Source organism: Callorhinus ursinus, unplaced genomic scaffold, assembly GCF_003265705.2.
Source record: "Callorhinus ursinus isolate GAN/ISIS: 27379988/994484 unplaced genomic scaffold, GSC_fseal_2.0 scaffold6, whole genome shotgun sequence".
In the NCBI taxonomy this organism is placed as follows: Eukaryota; Metazoa; Chordata; class Mammalia; order Carnivora; family Otariidae; genus Callorhinus; species Callorhinus ursinus.
This window is the reverse complement of record NW_027397068.1, coordinates 57,972,582-57,998,536: the sequence shown is the minus strand read 5'-3', so window position 1 is coordinate 57,998,536 and position 25,955 is coordinate 57,972,582. Positions and strand designations below refer to the sequence as shown.

Here is a 25,955-nt window from a genome sequence, read left to right as displayed (position 1 = left end):
ATGATGCTTTTATTTTTTCTTTTGATGATGTAGTTTTTCATCCTTCATACTGGGTTTGGGTATATTAGGAAAAGGAACAGAAGCAGTGAATCAGTGAAGTTTAAGTGAATTAGATCTAAATACTATATACTTTACATATAGTTCTTTTTTTCCCCCTTCATATCTATGTGGCCAAGACTTGGGTGTACTTGTGGTTCCTTTAGGAAGTATCTTTGAAGTTTCTATTATAAGCGTGGCAGAGCCTGACTGGCTGTTCACCAAACCTGCATCCTGTTCTTCTGGGGCCCATAGTTAGATTGCATTTCACAATCTCTCCTGCAGTTAGTGAGCCATGTGGCTGAGTCTTAGTGGATGGAATGTGAGTGGAAATGCTGTGTGCCTCATTAGTGCCTGACTCCTAAAACCCTCCCAAGGATGACCCTCCATGTCTTCCCCCTCTTGCCAGCTTGAAGCCGGGTAATCATGGTGGCCTCGGAATCCTTGTTGTAGTTGGTGGGCCATAGGGGCTTGGGTTCTTGGATTGAGGGGAGGCATCCATCAGGACTCTTTTGTACTGCTATTGTGAATAAGCAACTATGCATTTTAGATTTTGTTTGCTACGGCAGCTAATAGTAACACATTAACAAAATACAGATAGAATTCCAGCCTCCAAAAGCCTCCCATTCTAGTCTGAGAGATAAGTACATCAAAACGATGGCACATTGTGATGAGTCATTAGTAGGGGATCACAGAAGACTTGGGATACCTCAGGGAGGAAGGATATACTTAGACTTAAAGATGAATAACAATAAACCAGATACCTCCCTGTATCTGTGAAGTATCAAAATCCTAAGTTAGAACTTAAGTCATGACACAGAAAGCCTGTGGTGAAGATACCTATAAAACAGTGACTGAGAAGGGCTGTGAATGTAGCATTCAGATCTTCCCATGACCTAGTGATTTCCATTTTAATATTATTTCCATATATGTGGATTCATTTAATTCTTAAAATATCTAAGGAAGGTAGCAGGGCAGGAATTACGATGTCCATTTTACAGGTGGAGAAACCAAGGCCCACTAATTTTAAGTGATTTATCCAGAGCTACATAAACAGGGGAGCTGAGTTAGTGTGCTGAAGGAGAGGGGCCATGGACCAGTGGGAATATTGGGGTTCCCGAGTAAAAGACAATTAGTTTAAAATCCTCTTTCCGACATTTACTATCTGTTTGGCCTTTGGCCTTATCGAACCTTCTCAGCTGGAAAAAAGTTATGTTTCAATGTTCTCATGAGAATTCAGTGAAATAACATATTTTAAAGTGTACTGGTACTTCTGTAGCCCAGTGTTCTTTTCATGTTATCCTATAGCTGTGGCTCTCTGTGCCCCTCGTTCCCACTTTCTTTGATACTGGCCACTGCTTTAGTGCCTAGTTGGTGAGCTTTGGGAAAGATCCTCTCCCTGCCGATCTGCAGACATCATCCGAACAGTATGGAAGGGCTGGCTGAGCCACTGTATGAGCCATCTGGCCGGCCCTTGTGTATGCCTTTGGTTCTCCACGCCACACAGTGAAGGTGCTCCTGCCCGCCTCAGTCTGTTCAAAGTGGGGAGGCTTCTCCATAATGATCACTATGTAACCAGTCTTTGTCAAACAATGCTACTATTTACTCGTTAACATGAAGCAGCAAAGGATATGATGGCTCTAAAGCTATTGTTTGGTAGAGATGACAATTTCTGTTTGGATTGCCTGTAGTTAACTCAGGGAGAGACACTCAGTACTCAAACAGAAGGATATTTCCAGTTTGGGGAAAGAGAACCAGTTCTTTAAATTCTTTCTGTAGACATTAATACTTTCCATGCACTTTTTGGAACTTTTCTTCCTAAATCTCCTAAATTCTCCCTTTTCTTCTCCTTATCGTCTCTCAGGATATTGAAAGGAAGCCACTTGTAAGATTTTATCTTACGGTTTTAAATTTAATTGAAATTTGAAAAATGGAAAAATTTGAAATTGAAAAGCAAGTTGAAATCTTTCTCATCAAATAGATGCTCTAAGTATTAAGAAAATGTGTTCTTTTTATAAATTTTCATATATAAATTTATTCATTATGATCAGTCATGCCTTTCTTATCTCTAAGCATATTGGGTATATATAAAAATGAAGGCCAAATACTTAGATGCTTGAGGTGAGTCTCTTGGAAGGGACTCAAATGTTTCATAGAGAAACGTAAATCAAGGGGAGCTGCCATCTGGCAATTGGAATGCCACCTTATTAAACTCGAATTCTGCACTTTGTATGGTAGAGGCAGAGGTGCCATTTAATAATGACTAATATATCATCGATGTTCATTGAAGGTTGATAAGTATCTAAAAATTGCAGTAATGGAGACACACTTCTGCAGCTGAATGTGGTGACATTTTCTCTCCTAGGTTCTGTGCCTCAATTATTTGTGAGTGCTTAAGACAGTTTTTTCACACCAGTCAAATGCAGACATTTTCCAAGTTGGTTTTTTTTTTTTTTTTTGCTGCCATCCAGTTGTGTTGCAACCCAGACACTAAGTCTGAAGAAAAGGGAAAATATTTGCTGCTTAATCAGACTTCTGGGAAAGTTCTTGGGCAACAACAAGGTTTTTAACATATTGGGGGGGAGGGGTGGAAATTGACTTTAGCTGTTTGACCTGCATTTGAAGAGAAGCCATTATTCATTGACATTAAGTGATAGGTGGATTTTCTTTTGTTTTTGTTTTTTTTTAAGATTTTATTTATTTATTTGACAGAGAGAGACACAGCGAGAGGGGGAACACAGTTGCAGGGGGAGTGGGAGAGGGAGAAGCAGGCTCCACGCTGAGCAGGGAGCCCGATGCAGGGCTCGATCCCAGGACCCTGGGATCATGACCTAAGCCAAAAGCAGAAGTTTAACGACTGAGCCACTCAGGTGCCCCAGATAGGTGGATTTTCATGTACAAGGTGAAGGTGAATAAATTTCAGACTAATCAGTGGGTCTGGGTCAGGGGCTGAGTGTCAGGGGCTTGGCCTTGATGTATCATTCCTTACTAGCCTGCAAGGGGACTGTTCTCTCCTGCTAACCAGGTCTTAGCCCAGAGGTTTCCCCACTTTCTGATGTCACTAGTTTGCCCCTCTACCACCCTGAACTTCAGCTACAGTTTCAGCTTGCACGATAGGAAGCCAACTGACAGAGCTCTGATGTTTGGAACTTTGATAATTTTTTTGGCAGGGTGGGGTGGGGTGGGATTGCTTTTAGCAAGTGTTAATTTTCCAACTAATTAGTTGATTTTGAAACCAACCACTAGTGACCAGAAATTCATTAATTTTCAGTTACTATTCTATAGGGTCAGAAGACACAATGCTCAAAAAGATAATGCCTGATGCATTCTCTCTCTCCTTTTTCTTGGTGTTTTAGTCCCTCATGGAAGCATGTCTCTCCCTGAAGTTGACAAGATTCATATTCCCATGTGCTTTTTGAGAGACTTAGGTGCTCCTCGTGGGCTGCTCTGGGGACCTGGATGACTTTCTTTTCTTTCTTTCATTTCTTTCCAAGAAGTGAGTTATATTTTATGGCTAATCATTTTATATATATATATATATAATGCACACATACAGAAATTCTTACATCGATACTCTATTTAATAATTTTTACTTTATAAAAAACAATAAAAACAGGGTCCTGAGATTGAGCTCCAAATTGGGCTCTGTGCTCAGCTGGGAGTCTACTTAAGGGTTCTCTCTCTCTCCTTCCCTCTGTCCCTCCACCTGCTTGCTCATCTCTCCCTCTCTAAAATAAATAAATAAATCTTTAAAAAAAATTGTAAGGAATCACTGACACCTTTAAAAACTCTTAAATATTCATTTTTGCTTAGTGATACTTAGTCTATAAAAATGATAGGGCTCTGCCTTTAAACACACATAGCACATTTAACCTAAGCTTTTTTTTTTTTTTTTAATGTTTTGACCGTGGCCTTTTTGACTGTTGTCATCCCTTCTCTTCAAAGGTATTAACAATAAGATCCATTTTTTCCCCCCAGAAACTGGAGAGAAGTGAATAGGAGGGCAGTGTAGTGAATAAGGTTGTTGGAAACCTTACTTCAGTATCTGCTATCATGACTTGTTTCATAAAATAGATTTTCCTTTTTTTTTTTTTCATAAAGAGAAGGGGACGGAGGGTGGAACTCCTTACTTATAAGAAAAAAAGTAAGAGAAAAGAAACAATACGGGCATAGTACTCAGAACCCAAAAACATAAGCACATCATATGGAAAACATTTATAAATAGTACCTCCTCACCAACGGTTTACTATAAATGGAGGGTGTTCATATTCTTGTCAGCTTATTTTCTCTGACAAAAACATCTCAAAGAAAATTTCAAACGACTATATTGTTATTTGGTTTGATTTCTATGAGACACAAGATAGAGTAAAATAGTTAACACTTGAAAATTCTGGAGAGGGAATTTTTATTTTTTTTATGTTTTTAGGCATTGACTAAACTTGATCTACACAAATGAATCCAAATTGAATTAAAATGTTTAGTTCTAAATTGTTTCACAATTTGACATGGAACAAAGGAAAGAGTTGTTAACTCATCAAAAGTAATACATTTGAAATACTTTCTTCAGAAGGACAGTAATTGGGACTTTAAGCTAAAATGGGCACAAATCATTTAGACAGTGAATTGAGATGATGTCACCCAACATTGTAAACAAAGGGCTATTCCGGAATGACAGTTTTCCTGTTGTGTACGTATGTGCTTGCTGTGCCCGAAGAGTATGTACATCTATGTGTGGAAAATCCTTCCCTTTGTTTCTGATGTTGTCAAGAGGAGTGTTATAAATAATTCTGAATTGAGCTTCTCAGTAATAGTAGGCAGTGTCTGTCAAACATGAAAGAAGATTTTCATCCTGAGAAGCCACGAGAAGTTTTCTCTTCCTTTGATTTGGTGGTGAAGAGAGGAAGTCAGGAATCTCTTTTGTCATTGATACTAGGGGGAGAGGGGCCAGCCTCATGAAGAATCTGACACACAGAGGGGAGAGAGTCAAAAGAATCTCAATAAAAGAAACCAAATCCTGAAGCCTTCATAGGTCTCTGGATCAAGCTTGGCCCGAAAGCACACTACCCCTGGACTACTGAGAATCGTGAGTCAACAATGTTAACATTATTGCCGTAGAGAGTTTGGGTCAGGTTCTCTGTTCTTTACTATCAAAGACATCACACAAATGCCATGATTAAAACACCTTGGTTGGGGGGCGCCTGGGCGTCTGCCTTCGGCTCAGGTCATGATCCCAGGGTCCTGGGATTGAGCCCCACATTGGGCTCCTGGCTCAGTGGGGAGCCTGCTTCTCCCTCTCCCTCTGCCTGCCACTCCCCCTGCTCATGCTTTCTCTCTCTCTCTCTGTATCTCCGTGTCTTGAATAAATGAATAAAATCTTAAAAAAAAAATACACCTTGGTTGGGGTTTCCCACTTCTTAGATCTACCTGCATGCCCATGAAGAAGGCGTGACACCGAGGGAAGCTGAAGTTTGTACCGTTTTTCACCTGGATTCCATTTTTTGCCTCCCTTATTCTCTCAAAATGGGCTGACCTTGATGAACCATCCAGCAGACCCATTAGTCTATTGTGTAAACGTTTTCTGACTGGTTACTGTGTTGGTAGAATTTACTCAGGGCACTCGGGGAAGTAAGAAGTATTAGGGCTCAGGCCTTCGAATGTCTTCTGTTTTAGTTTCTTCAGCAAAAAGCTGCTTTGTTCATTAGTATCCACAACGACAATATCTACTATTTGGTGATTTAAAATTGACAGCTGATTTTCGTATGTCATCTCAATTGTTGGCTTACTAATAGAGGGGTAGAAAAGTGGGGCCAGCATCTTTATTCCCATTTTACATATGAGGAAATTCGAGCTTAGATAAAGGAAGGGAAACCACTCAAGGTCAATCCACGGGAGAGGGGGATCTTAAACCTGTGTCTTCTGCCCGCAAATCCCACACATGCTCTCTCAAAACTGGTTTGTAGGCTCCATTTGGTCCACAAAAGGAGCCTTGTATTGGGGGACAGGAGACCAGGGAGCTGCCCGCTGATTTTGTGATCCATGAAATACTGTTGTGACAATGGTGTAGCCTCTCTGAGCCTCGATTTCCTCAGGCTCTTCTTACATTAGGAGGATATTATGAGGGTGAAATAATAAGCTTTGAAAAATAACATAATGTACATATGCCAGGTAATATTCAAACATTTTCTTCTCTATATTGGATTGCTACTTATCAATTCAAAGAAGTATTATAATCTGCCTATTCAAATAATTTACACCCATGTTAAAATCAGAGAGCAGATGCTGTGATAAAATTAGTTCTGGCCCTTTGTCTAAGGCCCTTAATGAAATCAGCACAAGCCTGATAAATTGAACAATATGATAAAATATTTAATTTTGCAGTCTTCTCTGTGTTCTCATTTGCTCAATTGCTTTTGCTTATTTTTCTCTACTTTTGTTTGTTTTGACGAGAATTTGTGCTAAAGAAGAATTCTTAATGAGATTTTTAAAGCAAATTCTTTGCTCTTCAGTGATGTATCAGAGAGGATGAAAGTGAGATATAACAAATATACAATATAACAACATCAGTAAAAGGGAGTCAGTGAGTTAAGACCATTTGTGGGATGGCAGATTTTGGCAAAGTGCTCTTAAAGCTGAAACAAAAGCATATATTTTTTTATTTCTTATAATGTTTGTCAAGGTGAATTATTTCTGGCTGCATTAGTTAAATTGTGTTCTTCAAATTATTTATATGGGTGTGAAGAATGTAGAAATTAGGCCAGTATGTCCATATTGGATATTGGTCAATGTTGACTGAAACCCAAAATTAGGAATCCCACACATTCTGTAGCATCTGGATTTATTTGAAAACAAAGATCAAATTAAATCACATATAATTGGTTAATCAAAATGTCACTAAAGATGGTTTTTAGACTCTTAATTCATTGTTTAAAATTTTAGTAACATTTAGAATAGTTGATGCTTAGAAGTAGAGGTTGATTTAAGACTTGAAATACTTTCTGATCAAACGGATTCTAAACTTGCTCAAGTACATGTGTCCAAATCTGATTTTATACCTTATGGATGTTCAACAAATAAAAAACATTCATCCAACCCCCTCAGTACACCATACAGGATTTGTGTGTAGATCTGCCAATGTAAGTTATCTCTGTCCAAGAATATGTCAGATGCATTTACCATGTCTGCCACTGAGCCTTGACAGTAGCTGGAAATTTGACCATGTCTCAAAGATAATATAATTTGAGCATATTATTTCCATATTATTCATATGCAATTCCTTAGAGAAGGAAAAATAATTAATGTTTCTCTTGAGTTGTGTTATATGTACCTTTGCTGTTATATTTATGAAATCCTTTCTTTTCTTGGAATCAATACAGGTGAAAACAGAGGGAAAAGACAAATATTTGGGGAGTTTCCACATTACTTTTTATATTCCTGGAACCAATTAGTTTTCAAAATTGTGCTGCCCAAACACTATTGAAGTATTCAAATAGATTTAATTTTAGAAACAGTTCCAGGGGCATTTATTATGTCTTTTGTTATCATTCCCATTATTGAGGTGTGCATGTATGTGTGTACATATTAGTAAGTGTGAGTACGAGACAATAGGAAACAAAAGTAGGAATAGTACTTGAAGCAAGAAATGATGTTACTGTCAAAATACATGCCAGGAAGGCCTGTGTACTTCCTAGAGGAAGGCCCTAAATTTAGAACTTAGCTTTCTAGCAGCCATCCTAAAGAGGAACACTAAATAGGCTTAAAATGTAGTGTCTATAAAACCAGTTTTCTTTTCTTTTTTTTTTAAAGATTTTATTTATTTATTTGACAGAGAGAGACATAGTGAGAGAGGGAACACAAGCAGGGGGAGTGGGGGAGGGAGAAGCAGGCTTCCCGCGGAGCAGGAAGCCCGACGCAGGGCTGGATCCCAGGACCCTGGGATCGTGACCTGAGCCAAAGGCAGACGCTTAACGACTGAGCCACCCAGGCGCCCCTATAAAACCAGTTTTCAGTAAAAATAAAATTCATCTTGATACTGACAACACATAAGTTTCTTCCACATGTCGTCACCTTTGACAATTAAAAATTATAAATCACACAACTCTTTAATTGCTAAATAAATTAGAATAGACACCTTGCCTTGTCTATAGTAGCCAGCAACGCATAGCAATGCATATTTTAGTAGCCATTAAATTGGGGGAAAAATGTGGCATAGAATCATCATCAATTTTCTTCGATAAATTATTGATTAAAACATTGAAAAAAATCACCTCAATCACTAATGATACCATAAAAAGTGAATATCTAGGCCACCAATAATATTTTCTAAATGTTGATAGAATGAAACACAGCATGACTATTGCAGTATTCTGCTTTAGGTAGTAATATAGAATTATGAGATACAGTATCTTTGATTGCTAAATCTCTTCCTCACTGAATACCCCCTTGATCTCATTATCTTTTTAAAAATAAATTTATCAAGTACCCACTATGATAGACATCCTGGTTACAACAACCATGGTTGGGAGGAATTTTTTTTTTTTTTTAAGATTTTATTTATTTATTTGACAGAGACAGAGACAGCGAGAGCAGGAACACAAGCGGTGGGAGTGTGAGAGGGAGAAGCAGGCTTCCCGCCGAGGAGGAAGCCCGATGTGGGACTCGATCCCAGGACCCTGGGATCATGACCTGAGCCGAAGGCAGACGCTTAACGACTGAGCCACCCAGGCACCCTGGGAGGAATTTTTGTTTTCATTTTCTGAATGAAGAAAGAAGGATAACAAAACACTAAATAAATTGTCCAAGATTTCATAGCTGCCAGGTATTAGAACTGGCACAGGAGTATGGATTTTCTGATTCAAATTCTAGTGTTCTTTTCATGACATCTTTTATCCCTCGTCTCAACAATTTCAGGTGCTTTTGTAAAACTTAAATTATCATGTTAGTCTGCTCAGTATAAAAGAGACCTCTTCAGCTGTGGTTTTGAAAAAACAGTAAAAAAAAAAAGTATACAAATTTTTTTTAATTGTCTTAAATCTCCTGTTCATGAAGAGTGACTTATAGTTCATCAGCCTCAGAGTTTTAGTGAAAAATAAAAGATAAATGTAATCTCTTACTGTATTATTAGATATGATAATATCATATTATTTGGATATATTTATCAACTTAGATACATTTTGCATATATTCTGGTGTAAAACCCTCTTTTTAAATAGTCTAATAACAAATAGTATTCTTCCTAAGACTGTTAAATACATTAAGAACTCAGGACAAATGGATGTTTAAACTCATGAAGCTTTCACCAACTCTATCTCCCTCTCCTGCCCCTCATCAGATGACCAGCCTTCTACTTTTCTGAGCAGGTTAAAAACGTCTTCAGGGAATTTCTCCTTTTTTTTCCCTCTCTCTCTGTTTAAAGGGTTCTCTTGCTTCATTATTTCTTCTGTCCTTCCAGTCTAAAACAGAAAAGTTTCCATTTTTTCTTCTGAAATTGATCCCTTAATCTATGCTTTTGAGTTTCCTTCTCTTTCCCACTTTTCCAAGAGTTTATTCCACTAATTATCTTATTACATGGATCTTTCCGCCTTAGCTTCTTGTCTCCCTTGTCTTAAAACAACTTCTCAATCTTGATTTTTTTTTTTTCAGGCTCCATATTTGTAGAAATTTGCTCGAAAAGGGATGGAAAGAGATGAGCTATTAAGTATGAACTTTCTAAATTATCTCTGTGATTGTGGCAGTCTGCTCAGAACCTCTGCTGGCTCTCATTATCTACCAAATAAAGTTCCTTTATAGTCCACCACCACCTTTCCTTCTCAGCCCATATTCCATTACCTCAGTATGTCAAATAGTCCAGTCACTGTTTCTTCAACATCCCTTGCTCTTCTCTCTTGAACAGTATGTTCACATTAAATGCCTTTTCTCTGCATCTCTACTTGCCAAATCCTAGCCTTTCAGGGCCTAAGACCATGTTCTTAAGGACAGCTTTCCTGAACTATCTTTTGTTTCTGTGCATCCATAATACCATTTTATGCCTCTGTTGCTTGTGTAGCTTGTTTATATGGTTTTCTTGTCTAGTAGACAGCTCTTTGAAGGCAGGAATCTTATCTTACTTATCTTTGAATTCCACACCTGGACATTATTCTTAATTCAATTTTTCTTGGTAAGTTTCATTGAAGTTGATCTAAATTTCATATATTATATAATATATATTTTACATAATATATATGATATTTAAATTACATATATATTGTAAATAAAACAGTAATATCTGGATTCAAATTCAAATAAATATGACATTTACATTCCAATAATATTTTATTTCATTTCATTCATTAGTTTATAAAAGCTTTGGAAAAAATGTCATTTGATTGAGTGCAAGGGCCTATGGATGGAATTCTGGAATTATCTGACAGAGTTTACCCAAGAGGATCTTATAAACACCTGCTTGAAACTTCAGTATTTTTCTAGCCTTAAACTTTGTGGGCAATGATACAATCCAAGATGGGGCTGAAAATATGAATGCCATTCAGAGTTTATCAAAGTGTCAGGGGAGTACCTGAATAACCACATAGCATAGGTAATTTTAAAGGTTTTCTGGTTACTTCCTTTGGGTAAAACATGGCTTCTATTTGAACCACGTACCTCTGTTGAGGCTTACTTGGTTGTTCAAGCCCTTTTTGATCATAAGCTTTCTTGAACTCCAGTAGTAACTGAGTGAGGTTCAGGATATTCTGAAGTCTGTGTGCTTTGCTGATCCAGGGACAGTGCTAAATCAAGATGTGCTCTTTGACTTACTGAAGTTGTACACCTCTACACTGACACATGGGTCAATTTCCTCACTCTGTAAGAATTTTCAAGAGAGGAGATAGAATTGATTATTTCAGCTGCTTATTATTAGAGGCAGACAGGGCGCATCTGGTTAGGTTATATATATATGTCATAGGCCTTGCCTTGATTTCTTTCTTCAGGGATCTTTATTGTGGGTAGACCTAATGTAGGAAGACTGAAGATGATTTTTTTCACCTCACACCTGAGAATTGGTTGTAGCATGAGATATGAAATGCAATTCAGATTTTCATCTATGCACTCATTTCTTTTGGTATTATTTCCATTGACATGGGAGGGTCTACTGTGAGAGATGGATTTTCCTTCAGGCAAGGTCAGCCTGTTTTATGCATACTTATAAAATAATGCATATTTTACGATTTGTTTTCTCCATTCTCTTTGTTCTCATAATCCGAAATTAACATTGGCCTTTATGCTAATCTTGGCACATCCAAGAGTGAAAGGAAAATTGGAGAAGGAATCATTACTTTACTTACGTATATCTGTAGCAACCAAAGAATAAGCATAAGCACTGAAAAAGGTAAAACTTGAGAACACAATATATTGGAATTATGACTTTGTTGTTGTATTTCTTATTAGAGTATAGTAGCCAAATAGTCCTCCTTTGGTTTTATCCTCCAAATATTTAGTTAGAGTAAATATTTAAAATAGCTTGGCAGGAAGTGGTTATTTACTTACCATAATAACATTAAAGAATATAATAGTGGGAATTGAAAGGAAGGGGGAAAAAAAAGAATTGGAATATAAAAATAAAAATGTATCACAACCAAGAAAACAAAAAAAGATATTTTTTATTTTAATTCCAGTATAATTAACATACAGCATTATATTAGTTTCAGGTGTATAACATAGTGATTCAACAGTTTTATACATTACTCAGTACTCATTGTGGTAAGTGTACTCTTAATCCCCTTCATCTACTTAACCCATCCCCCCAGAGACCTCCCCTCTGGTAGCCATCAGTTTGTTCTCTGTAGTTAAGAGTCTGGTTTTTGGTTTATCTCTTTTTTTCTTTGTTCATTTATTTTGTTTCTTAAATTCCACATATAAGTGAAATTATATGGTATTTGTCTTTCTCTGATTTATTTTACTTAGCGTTATATTCTCTAGATCCATTTATGTTGTTGCAAATGGCAAGATTTCATTATTTTTTATGGCTAATAGTCCATTGTATGTATATACCACATCTTCTTTATCCATTCATCTGTGGATGGACACTTGGGTGGCTTCCATATCATGGCTATTGTAAATAATGCTGCTATAAACATAGGGGTACATATGTCTTTTCAAATTAGTGTTTTCATATTCTTTGGGTAAATACCAAGTAGTGGAATTACTGGATTCATATGATAGCTCTTTTTTTAATTTTTTGAGGAACCTGCATACTGTTTTCTGCAGTGGTTGCACCAGTTTGCATTCCCACCAAGAATGCATGATGGTTCCTTTTTCTCTGCATCCTCATCAGCACTTGTTTCTTGTGTTTTTGACTTTAGCCATTCTGACAGATGTGAGGTGATATCTCATTGTGGTTTTTATTTGTGTTTCCCTGATAATGAATGATGTTGAGCATCTCTTTATGTGTCTATAAGGCATCTGTAGGTCTTCTTTGGAGAAATGTCTGTTCATGTCTGCTGCCCATTTTTTAATTGGATTATTTGGGGTTTTTTGTGTGCTAAGTTGTATAAGTTCTTTCTATATTTTAGTTACTCTTTATCAGATGTGTCATTTGCAAATATCTTCTTCCATTCAGGAGGTTGTCTCTTAGTTTTACTGATAGGTTCATTTGCTGTGCAGAAGCTTTTTACTTTGATGTAGTACCCATAGTTTATTTTCGCTTTTATTTCCCTTGCCTCAGGAGACTTATCTAGAAAAATGTTGCTATGGTTGATATTGGAGAAATTACTGCCTATGTTCTCTTCTAGGATTTTTATGGTTTCAGATCTCACATTAGGTGTGTAATCCATTTTGAGTTTATTTTTGTGTATGGTATGAGAAAGGAGTCCAGTTTCTTTTTTTTGTATACTGCTATCCAGTTTTCCCAACACCATTTGTTGAAGAGACTGTCTTCTGTCCATTGCATATTCTTGCCTCCTTTGTCAAAGATTAATTGACCATATCATCATGGGTTTATTTCTGAGCTCTCTGTTCTGTTTATGTGTGTATCTGTTTTTGTGCCAGTACCATACTGTGATTACTATAGCTTTGTAGTATATCTTGAAATCTGGGAATGTGATTACCTCCAGTTTTGTTCTTCTTTTTCAAGATTGCTTTGGCTGTTTGGGATCTTTTGTGATTCCATACAAATTTCTTTTTAAAGATTTTATTTATTTATCTGACAGAGAGAGAGAGAGAGAGAGAGAGACAGCGAGAGAGGGAGTACAAGTAGGTGGAGTGGGAAAGGGAGAAGCAGGCTCCCCGCAGAGCAGGGAGCCCAATGCAGGGCTTGATCCCAGGAGCCTGGGATCATGACCTGAGCCGAAGGCAGACACTTAATGACTGAGCCACCCAGGAGCCCCTGATTCCATACAAATTTTAGGATTATTTTTTCTTGTTCTGTGAAAAATGCTGTTGGTATTTTGATAATAATTGCATTAAATCTGTGATCACTTTGGGTAATATGGACATTTTAACAATATTTGTTCTTCCAGTCCATGAGCATGGAATATCTTTCCATTTATTTGTGTTGTCTTCACTTTCTTTCAGTAGTTTATAATTTTCAGAGTATAGGGCCTGCTTGGTTAGGTTTATTCCTAAGTATTTTGTTATTTTTGGTGCAAGAAATCAGACAAGAAAAAGAAATAAAAGATATACAAATTTCTAAGAAAGAAGTAAAACTTTTGCTATTTTCAGATGACATGGTACTATATGTAGAAAACCATAAAGACTCCACCAAAAAACTATTAGATCTGATAAACGAATTCAGTGAAGTTATAGCACACTAAGTCAATATATAGAAATTTGTTGCATTTCTATACACTATAAAGAAGAGGCAGAAAGAGAAATTAAGAAAACAGTCCCATTTAAAATTGCACCAAAAATAGTAAGATTTTTAATTATACAAAACGTCTAATCGGTCCTGCCCTTTTTAAAAACCAAGGCAGCATACACCATTCTGCCAGAGAAACAATAATTATGGAGATGGGGTTACCATATCTCCACAGGCCTCCTTGGTGAAATTTTGGTATTATGAACCAAGGGGCATACCTCCACTGGCTGTCAGTGAAAGCTATCCTTGCTTTGGGGAAGATGATGGCATAATTTGACTTAATGTTCTTAACTTAAAAATTTTTTCATTATAAGAATATAAGAAACTTGATAACAGAAAATAGCTTTTGCTGGAAAATGGTTGAGAATTAAATATATTTGTTTTGGATACAAAATGATGTACTATTTGTAGAAATTGATTATTTTGACAACTAATTTTGCTACCATTTACTCATTTTGGAAAAACTAAATTTTTATTGAATTTACTTTATTTTCTGTAAAAATCGATAGCCAGTTCAATGGGAGCATTAGTTTTTAGCTACTGTTATTTTCTGTTTCTTTCACCAGTTAGTTTTATAGTGTGGATGATAAACATTTTCGCTCATTCTAAGTTCAATGCTATTTATTCTTCAGTTTTCATTCCTTTCATTCAGTTTCTGCAAAAAGGCCAGATAAATAAACTTTCAATAAGAGGAAGTAGTCTAGAGAGTGGGAAATAATTGACTTGAAAGTTTGAAGACCTAAACAATAGCCCAAACCCATCATAATGACCTGTTAGGTCCTTAAGGAAATCTTTTGATTTCTCTGGTTCTCACCTTTTTCTTCTGTTAGTTGACCAGTGGATTGAATGATTTCTAAAATGTTTCACAGTACTTAATACTCCCTGTATGATTTACAATAGACTCAAAAAGTAATGGTGATAGAAGTGGATAGTTTTATATCTGCTCCGAAAACAAGTTAGTCAGATATGACTTATTTGATGTCAGGTACGTGGTGAGGAAAACAAATCTGAGTTGCCACTGTGATCTTGGAAAATCTGACATGTGCTTAGGAACACATGTGGGGAGAAGTTTGCACTGCTAATATCAGATGATCACAGCCCAGATGCAGAGTAAGGACTAGAGAGCACTATTCGATACTGAATCATCAAAGAAAGATTAAATTATGTTCAGGAGACTCTGATTAACTCAAGGAGAAGCCTAATGTACTTTGGAAAATAATCACTAGCAGATGTTAAAACAAAAATCATTTTCTCTGTGGTCTTTACCTAACCATAAGGTTGTATTAACTAGAACATTAACATTTCACCACGCCAAAAGTATATACAATTAGAGAGAAACTGGAATGATAGAATCTTATATTTTTATTTCATCAAACAAGTGTATTTCTTTTTCTTTTTTTTTTAAAGATTTTATTTATTTATTTGACAGAGAGAGACACAGCAAGAGCAGGAACACAAGCAGGGAGAGTGGGAGAGGGAGAAGCAGATTTCCTGCTGAGCAGGGAGCCCGATGCGGGGCTCGATCCCAGGACCCTGGGATCATGACCTGAGCCAAAGGCAGACGCTTAACGACTGAGCCAGTCAGGTGCCCCAAGTGTATTTATTTTTCAACCTAACATTGAGAACTGTGTACTTTTGTATATTAGCATAGTTTTCTTTAAAAATTTAATATCCATTGCCTCGCTAAACCTTTCCTAATTCTGTTGATAGAACTGACCATTCTCTCTTTTGCGGTCTCCCTGTACTGTGTTTGTATTTATGTCAAAGCACCTAAAAGAGTTTGTTAAACTTATTGTTCACGAACGTTTCCCTATTAGGCTCTGAAGTCTTAAATGGAGAGCTTGCCTCTCCCTTTTTGTATTTTGTAAACTTAGCCCATTTTCTGGCACATAGGAGGCATTGATAAATGCCTAAAAGTGTCATAAAATAGTGGGAAAAAAATCTAGTTAAGGAGGCTTAAATTATAATCCCTAAATCACATGTGCCTACTTTTTTGGTTGTTTTTAGAAGTATTAATTTACACAATGTTTTATTTTGTATCTTGTCTGTGCCCCAGCACCTACTACCTGGTGAGAAGCAGCAATAGACCACAGGTAGCTCTGGGGTCATTTTTACAAGAAGTTTCTAGAACCAGAACCCTAAACAAAAATACAAAAGAGGTGAATTTGACTCAGTTTGCCCCAACTTCCTCTTGTGGAAACTCCCTTTTCCCACACACATTTTTTGACTTTTCAGAATCTCTGCCTTGTCCCAGTAATTAATTGTCCCATGTTCCAAATAGTACTACCTTTTCCTTTTCCTATTTGTATCTCTTTAACCCCTTTTCTTCTTCTTTACATTTCAAACCTAGCCCCAACTTTCATTTTGATTTACAAACTGTTTGCAAAGATTTAAGCCTACAGTCATTGCACGGATCAAAGTGTGTGTTTGTGTGTGTGTGTGTGTGTGTGTGTGTGTGTGTGTGTATTGTCACCACGCATGCCTGCCTTCTCTCCCACCTCCCAGGCACCTCTTACCTTGCCACACCAGACACTGGGAAGTAGAACAAGGGGCCCATTTAGAGCTTTTTTTTTTTTTTTTTTAGTGGGGAAGAGATGCTTCTCTTCAAAAAAACTGGTGGAATTAATAAAGTGTATCTTGAACATGCATTTCTCTTTAAGTACCCTTCTCCCATCTTTACCTACTACTTTGGAATTTCTTTTACTACTATCAAATATAAATCTCTCTTCTCTAGTGTGTGAAGAGCAGTGTTCATGTCATATTTAAACACTTCTTTTAAATGAGAAACATAAGGATCATATCTTGTTTCCAGTCCTATTTGCCATTTTTTCATAGAGTAGATGTGAATAATAATTATTTTTAATTGTGACGACTCTCATCTAAAATGCAACTGGTTTATCTTATCAGCTCTTCTACTAAAATTATGATCTAGTGTCATTTGTTTAACCTCAGAAAAAAAACAAGAATGATGGAAGGTAGTTACATTTGCACAAGAAGTTTGCCAATGAAACTTCAACATTTTGCAAGATTCATCAAAAAGTCATATTAAACCATTAAGCCATAACTTGTCTTAAAATAATTTGGAAGAATAGAGAATTGAAATAATAAAAAATCCTACCAATAATGGATATTTTAAAAATCTATCTATCTATCTATCATCTATCATCCGTCTATCAATCATCTACTATCATAGCTTAGTGTGTTCCTTGCTTGGCTTAGTGACAATACCTTGTAAGCATCCAAGAATAAATATCTAATGCCAAGATTTTTTAAGAATAGAAAGGTTGAGAAACCACTGGGACAGAAACAGTAATGTTCAAATTTTCCAAGTGTTTTGTTACAAACTGGAGATGAGGGAATTGGAAAATATTTTTGAGGAACTCTCCTGTAAACCTGTAGGTGACAGAAAGATCAGTCTGTACTTTGTTAGTAAAGTGAAAGATAATTTTCACTCCATATTTAGGAATGAATTTTAAATGATGTGGGGATATTTAACAAGATCCATTAACACTATTTCCTGAAATAAAATTGTTAGTTTTATTAAATATTAAAGTTTCACTGCTTGATGATTTCTTAAGAATCTAATAACCTAAAAGTAAAGTTAAAGAAATGAAAATCTCTTCTCTTTTATTCCATTGTTTAAGAGTATACTGTGTGACCTCTTGATTTCTAGGAAATATAAACATGGTGTCACACTACATTCTCAAGAGCTATTTGAGGAAAGATTTTTCTTATTTTTTTGAAATTCTTTTTTTTAAAGATTATTTGTTTATTTATTTATTTGAGAGAGAGAGAGAGAGAGCACACAAGCAGGGGGAGTGACAGGCAGAGGGAGAGGCAGAGGGCTGAGCAAGGAGCCCAACGCAGGACTCGATCCCAGGACCCTGGGATCATGATCTCAGCTGAAGGCAGATGCTTAACCGACTGAGCCACTCAGGCGTCCCTGAAGAAAGATTTTTCTTATATTTTGATAAAGAAACTGAGGCACAAAAACTCACTTAAAATTAATGCAGAAATCATTTTCTGTGATGGTTATCTTCATGTCTTTATGCTAATAGTAATAACTGCCTCCCTTGTAGAGGCCATTACTGATTCTAATTTGCAACAAAATTATTTGTGTAAATCACCAAAGTTGGTGTCATATCTTTCATGTTAATATTGCCCAGATTTTTGCTTTAAAATCACACTAATTACCTGGGAAGTTTCTGTAAGGTAAAATATAAGTGTAATATCCTTGCCATTGATTTTTTTGTTCTCCAAGGGAAAACCAAACATTGAAGAGGTCATGAGTTGTAAGTCAGGTGACAAAAAGAAATTTTGAATCCTCTTATTGAGTGAAAAGAGGGATCTTCTTGAATCTAAAATTCCAGATCTATGTGCATGTCATGAGATAACTGTTTCCTATTTCTAGTAACCATATCCTGGAAAGTAAGCCTGGAAAAGCAGAGTCGGAACTGGGAACATTGCCTTGTCACAACTTGTCTGAGGGATACTCTTGTGCTCTGTTTTGCCTGTGGAAGCTGTTGGCAAGACTGAGGAATTCTGGGTTTGGGAATGGTTGGGTGCCTGTCTATAGTTGCAACTCAGTTGGAAGGAGTGGGCGTACGTGCTGGCCTTCTGAGGGTTATGTTCTCCTTCCCCCTGCTTACCTCTTAGTTCAGTGACTATGGGATTGCCAGTCATAGGTAGTCACTGAATACTACAAGTTATTGTTCCCTATAAATAGTTATGTCTTTAGAATCTTGGCCCACTTATGTCATGGGTGAATTTTGTTCAGAGTGCAAAATAGCTCAGTGATTTAATAATTTTCTTTTCCTGAGGGATGCCATACTTTACTTTCGATTAGCTCATATTGCCAAAGTATAGTTGTTGTTGTTGTTGTTGTTTTAAAGCACTTTAGCTTGTTTTTTTTTAAAGAGGTGTTATTTGGTTTGTTAAAAATATAGATATAGTTAATTATCTTATAGAATATATGTCTTTTTTTTTCAGTGTTTAATCAGTCATGCTCTTTGGCTTTGATGAAGCTTTCAATTTGGGGGCTAGTAGAGCTTGTCATCATTCTTCAGTACCAGCAAATGGTTGATTTGAGGCAAGAACATAGTTTAAAAAAGAAAATAAATCTGGCATTTGCTTAATAATTTGCCCTTTGCAGCAAGGGAATCTTATCTGACCACCCACATTCATCTGGCTGCTGACGAGGTTCTTGCTTCAATTGCAGAAGCTATTTTCGTACCTTTTGTGTCTTTTGAGGAACCAAGTAGGCCTCCTTGCTTGTAATGATTCACGTCTCAAAGTGCACAGGGTGTCCTAAAGTGCCACTGTGGTGGTGTGGAATGGAGTGGGGGTTAAAGCAAACTACTTCCTTCAAGCACTTTGAATGCTCACATCAGGTGGTATTGGATTAAGTCCCATTTTGCCATGTCTGGAGTCATTAGTCCTTCCTGTGAGACACTAACTTGTCTGGAAGGAAAAGCAATATTAAAAAAAAAAAAAAAGAACAAATATACAATAACTACCTAAGGGTAGTGTAACAGTATTTTTATATGGGCCTTTTTGTACTGGGAGATAAACCGTCTAAAGACGGTTGATTGATGAATCTATTTGGATTAAGTCGTTTGACGGACTTTCCATGCCTGTCTTTGGATTAGAGTTGGGTAAATATTAATTCTAAATATGAGAAAGTCCCTTTCTTTATTTCTTGTTAAGTCTCAGGATTTTAGTTTGGTTGGTTTTGGCTTCCTATTTCAGAAATTAATTTTAGCACAGAACATAACATTGCTGAAGTAAACTATAGAAAAGAATTCGCTACAAGGTTATCTGAGACTTCGTCCTGTGGAATTTAGTTGCTGATGCACCGCAAGAAGTTTGATGAGAATCTCCACTTTAAGGCAGGACTGTGTCATGCGCTGCCCTGGCATAATTTCTAGTTCCACTATGTTAAGTTATAACCCTACCATTATTTTCTTCATTGCCTCCCCTTTTGCTAGTATAGGCAGTTCTTTTTTGAATACAAGTACTTGTTCAAAAGATTGAAACTGTGTTAAAAGAGATGAAATTTTTTTCTTCAAAAAAAATGTCTTCTTGAGAGATCCACTTCTAAATTTTCTTTCCTCAAGGAAAGCAGTTTCTGTGAATGAAGAGTACGGATGCCTCTTCAAATGACTACAAGTGCCATCGTTTAAAAAATCTTCTTGTTCATTTTCTAGATTCCCCGAAGTTGTGCATGAGTTCCTGTAGGAAGAGTTGGCATCGTGGAAGGCACCGATGGTTGTGATGCCGTGTTTTGAAATGTGGATAACAGGTTAATAACTAAAATTTATTTACTTTATTCTAATTGTTTTTACATTTAACTTGAAAAGCAGTTTTGGCCTATCATGTACCTGTATGTAAACCAACTTTGTCATTAAATCTGGGAGGAAACAATGTATATGCCCTCTAGAGAGAAAAGGGTTGTGAAGGTTTTGTTTTGTTTTGCAAACCAGTTTTAATTATAATTCCCTTAATTGAGATAACCTCATTTAAGAGAATTTCTTTCCTTTCTGGCAAAGTTTATTGTCATGTAAAATTCTATCTAGTGTATCCTAATTATTTTGGTTATACAATGGGTGAAACAAAGTCACAATTGTAAAAAAAAAATGCAAAAAACTTTTAGAATAAAATATTGAAAGTAGCAGGCTACAGTCAAAATAAGTCATAGATACCTTGACAAAATATGCAAACTATACAAACATCTGCAGTCATGCCCTCAGTGTAGCCAGCGTGGAAAAATATATAGTTTAGTTTTCCATTAGGTTTTAAATATCAAATTGGATTTTAACGTATGTCAAATTAGAGGGTAATCATCAAAATATTTTTACTTTTCTCCAAAAGATCCCTCAATTGCTTGGCAAGGTTTTATATAATATACAGTATCCTCCTCGTATTGGCAACTTGCTTATTTTAGGGAGAACTAAGGTTGTTATTGGGATTTTTACTAATAAAAGAAGCATTTATAATGAATTTGGCTCTCAGCAAGGTGCCTTTTTTTAATCATCCTGTGGAAATAAGTCTGTATTCAGCTGGACTCTGGCAATGGTCACAGTTTTTTTGTAGATCTTTTTTCCCCTTATCCAGTCCTCCTATGTGGTAGTGATTTGTGAAACCATCATTGTGCCCCGAGATGCTCATGTATTTCTTAAAATATTTGGTAATTGATCTCTGGCATTTTAAAAGCAAATATATGGAAACGGCCTCTAAAGTTTTATTCAGTAATTGCAATTTTAAGATGTGCATATTTGTTTGCAAGTATAATATCCCCCCAATTCTCAAAAAAAGGCCCAGTAACCACTTTGGTTTTTTAAAAATGGCTTATTATTAAAATTTTGGAAGTAGAGAGGTGGTGTTTGTTGCCAGTCATTTTATACCATTATTATTTAGGATGTTATTATTTGATGCGCACTTGACTTTTGCCACCACACAAGTAATGATTAATTTCCTGAGGTAAAGCTTTTTTCTAAAATAGTGTTTTTCTAAGCAAAAGATCCCAGATTGACAACCCTGGATACTGTAAGCCTTTATTCATCTGCATAGCAAGCCTGCCTTCCTGCCAATCCCACCCAGCTGTTATCCTGAAGAGACCTCTGTTGAGGTTCTATACGAGAGGCTGTTTCGGTGCCTTTCCTTTCAAGGCCTGTCTGAGGAAATTATTTAGCTGGGTGCCAAATTTATTTGAGTGGGACTGTGAAAAGTGGCCAAGGGAGAGGGCACACTTTTAGAAAAATGGCAACTCTTCCATGTAGTAGCCACGCAGAGGATAATATCTTTTTCAACACTGTCCCCCTCTGAAAAATGTGCTTAAGCTGCCAGGCAGTGCCTGCCTTTACTGCCTAAAGGGCTCCTACTGGCGGGGCACCATCCACAGGAAACCCCAGAGTCATATCCTCCAACGAAATATCTCACTCCTTTCACAGCACTCAAAGACATTGGGAAAATTTTAAATGTGAATGCGAAATTGTGTTTGGAATATCTCTCCTTTGGTGGCAGTGGGTGCCAAAAATGACTCTGCGTGGGTTTGGTTACCATAAAAAGAAATCTCACAGAATGAAATAACTGGCTTTTTTTTTTTTTATGAGGATTGCTCTAATATTACATTTTTTAAACATATCAATTGATTGGGAAAACTGGAAATTTACTTTTAACTTTTAACATACATTTATTCAGAATGTGAAAAATGAGATGTATCTCTGCAACAGAGAAGTAACATGGTTATAATGAACCACATTTCTGTGGATTTTATAGCGCCAAGTAGATCTCTATTGAGAAAATGCAACTAAAGCTGCAGGTATATAGAAGAGTACATTTGATGGGTTGTAATAATATTATGAGGTCCAAAGAAACTATTTCCCTATTAATAAGCATTTTCATACATTTAAACAATAAAACACAAGCTCAGGAATTTACCATTGCTGGTAGTTAGATTGCTCAGGAAAAGTATCACCTAACAAGAAAAGACGAATGTTATCATCACATCTTGGATTCAACTTTGAAAGCCTTGAGATTTTAAAAGTGAATTCTTTCCCTTACTGGAAGTTGAGAAGAGCAGCAAAGAGACTTTAGAACACTCCCAAATCCTGTTTAGTTTTAAAAAGACAAACACCCTATGCCCAGTAATAGATCTATGCTACACACAATTTACGTGGCAGATTTTTTTCCCATTTCCAAGATAAAACAACTGTACACAAGAGATTAATGAAAAGAGTCCACATTTTTAATGGTTTAAGAATATGATCAGTATATTCCTCTAAGGACCCATCACTCATGTTTTTTCCCTTCTTTTTGTCTCCATATACCTCAGAAACTGCAAGAAGGAAAGTGATTTTATGGATAGCAGTTATCTGAAGCCTCTCCAAGGCTGGTGTTGAAGAGAAATACTATATTCTCAACTATGTTTAAAATCTAATGTAAGAGGTGCATGTGAAATAGGAATGGTTTCCAATTCCCTCTTGATATTCTTAAGCTTTTCACTGAAGTGAAAAGTTAGACATTTGAGGTTCAGAGGACGGTAGACCAGAGGGATCTCCGGTCCTGCTGAGACCTCTAGCTCAGACAGACAGAGTGTATGAACTCCTGTATGACCTGGAGTAGGGAGCATATTTCAAGCGATCATCCAGTTTCATGATAAAATGGTAGGACATCTTAGGCAGGCTTGTCTTTAGAAATTTAAAAGGAAGAGGTTTCCCTGACAGAAGCTATTTGCATATTGAGTCAATGTATTTTTTGACTGGGATCAAAGTTTTGAATTTTAAAATTTTCTGGATAATAAATGCTGTTGGAATATAGGATGGCCCTAGTGAATATCAGCAAAATTGATTTTTTTAAATAAAATAGTAGATTTGACTTTTTCTGATTAGGCTCTTTTCCTAAAATTTAAAGCCCACAATTAACTAAACGTTCTAGGTAATTTTTGTTCTGGCCATGAAATACCGGCTTTTGAATCTTCTGTATGTCACTTTTCTTCATCTTCTGGTTCATTCTTTAATAGCAAAATAGTATTGCCTTTGTGTGAATTTAATTTGTGCATCTCTTTTTTACAATATGTTCTTAATGAATAAAAATTCTATATGTATTGTTTAGGGTATAATGGTTTTAATTTACTACTGTATACCACAGAAATTATATCTGTCTGATTTATAAAGATATTACCTCATTGCTAAATGAAAACATATTCTATTTACTTACTAAATATATTATTCCAATCCTGTTTTTCATAAAATTCTATGTAATTGTTTAATTTGAGGTCAGTATTTTAAGCAAAATTATATATTCTGGGTAAACCAATGAATGGGAAGTGACCATACGCCTCATTTTCGCTTGTGAGCTGCTTCTTCCTTTCCTTAAAAAGAAATGCTATTCAAAGAACAAAATAAAACAATTGTTTGTCATGATAATTTGTCATGTTCTCACAAGAAGCTGTCCTCATAATACTGTTCTTAAATACTTTATATTTTTACAGTGTATAAATACCTTACATCTACATAATATACAGATTTTGAACATTATTTAAATTATGGATTTGTGTGATTTCTAGGAAGTGGCATTTTGAGGCCACTTTCTATAGTACAGCCATGCAAAATCCATATATTCTCCCAGGACCATGAAAAATTTAAGCACTGGACATACTGACATCCAAGGGACAATATTTAGGAGAAAGTATTATTGAAGATGTATTATTTTAACTTATGATAAAACTTACTAGCAGAGGTGGATGGGAGAGGTGAGACCTTGTAGGCTTGGAGGTGAGCCAAACCTGGGTTTGATTTTGGTTCTGACAGTCAGCCGCCCTAAGGATCATCCTCCACTGTCAAATAGGTGTAATTAACACTTATAGGGTTGTCATGAAGAGCCAATAAGGTAACGAATATGAACCTCTGTACCAGTATCTGGCATATGGTAAATGCGCAATAAACAACAAACATTATCATTGTTATTGCTAGCGATGGATCTGCATACACAGGTCAATATCATGTAAAATATTACATGTGAAAAGTAACTTAGAAATTATTCAATTCAAGCTCTGACTGCTAATTAAGGAAAGGCTCACAAATGTTCCTGTCGAATTGAAAATACACTGTACTTCCATCTTAGAGGGGGCTATTCACCATTAAAAGTCTAACAGTGGTTGTGTCTACATAAACCTTAAATATTTAGTTCATTAGAGAAAAAATTCAGCCAATTTGGGTTTGACATTGCATATTCTTGTTAGCATAGTTGCTTTGACTGAAGTAAATTTGCATTGCAGTATTATAAGGTCATTACTTCTTTCAGTTTTTGTCCTATTACCTATAAAGGGATGCAGAGGAAGATCACTGTGGGGGAAGAATTCAGTCCTATAGTAAAACTTTCCAGCAAACCAAAGTTGATATGCTTGTTGTGTAGTTTTTCCAGCTACTGCTTTACAAATCTCTGGCTCTTAGCAGAAGGAACTTTTGATTACAGATGTCTTGCTACAAATATCTGGGGGCTACTGATTTCTCACCCAAAAGACTCATTGTTTCTTTGGCTCAGATCATGATCTAGGCGTTGTGAGATCAAGCCCAGAGTTGGGCTCCACTCAGCAGGGAGTCTGCTTGAGATTCTTTCCCTCTGCCACCCCCCCCCCGCTTGTGCTCTCTCTCTCTCTCTCTCCCTAAAAAAAAAAGAAAACAAAACAAAAGAAAAATAAACAAAAAGAAAAATTACCCAAAATCATAAAGTAAAAGGTAGAAATTTCTTTCCTGCCCCTTCTTCTGACTCCCTGATTCTACTTCTGCAGTTTAATTTAACTAGAGTTAAAAGCTGTTTGGCATCCCTGTAGAAATTTTCTGTTTATCACGTGTTTCTCTTATACACAAATAGGATTATCAAATGCATCCTAGGGTGCAATGAGTTTTTGTTTTTTGTTTTTTTAACATTCAATGTTACTATCTTCTGGATGAGTTCCTATATGGGTACTTAATGCTGTACTTTATTTTTTTAAATGGCTGAGTTTATGAGGGAGCCATATTTTATTTAAGCTGTCCTTGTATGCATATCTTTATGCACTTGTGCAGGTAAGGATAAATTTCCAGAAATGGAATTTCTGGGCCAAAGGATATGTGCTTGCTTACTTTGATAAGCACTGCCACATTGCCTATCAGGGAAACATCCCAGTTTTCATCATAATTGATAGAGTTGAGCACTGAAGTTCTTAGAATCCTCTGGGTATGACGATGGCCATTCACTTATGGAAGATGAGTATACACTTAAAATCTAACTGTTTCTAAGTTGTCAATTTTCCCTGAGCCATTCACAGTCATTTGCAGAACTCCTTGATTTGTTGTGATGTAAATTTAAATGTGCAAACCTATAGGTTCAATTAAAAAAACCCCACTATTAGGGGCGCCACGGTGGCTCAGTCAGTTAAGTGTCTGACTTTGACTCAGGTCATGATCTCAAAATCCCGGGATTGAGCCCAGCCCCTGCTCAGTGGGGAGTATGCTTGTCCCTCTCCCTCTGCCTCTCCCCACACCCTTGCTCTTTGTCTCTCAAATAAATAAATAAATAAATAAATAAATAAATAAAATCTTTAAGAAATATTT

The 25,955-nt window shown here is 36.3% G+C and overlaps 1 protein-coding gene across 6 annotated transcripts in view; it reads left to right on the top strand.

Moving 5' to 3' along the window:
• HIVEP2 (HIVEP zinc finger 2) overlaps positions 1-25,955 on the top strand; it is a 204,760-nt gene that overhangs the window by 153,430 nt on the left and 25,375 nt on the right. For 5 of the 6 annotated variants that reach the window (XM_073894018.1, XM_025866138.2, XM_073894019.1 and 2 more), the window contains one exon: positions 20,067-20,161. The gene's annotated coding sequence lies outside the window, so the exon portion shown is untranslated. Of the gene's footprint in view, positions 1-4,969; positions 5,120-20,066; positions 20,162-25,955 lie in introns of all 6 variants that reach the window. The other variant, XM_025866150.2, reaches the window with a different exon arrangement.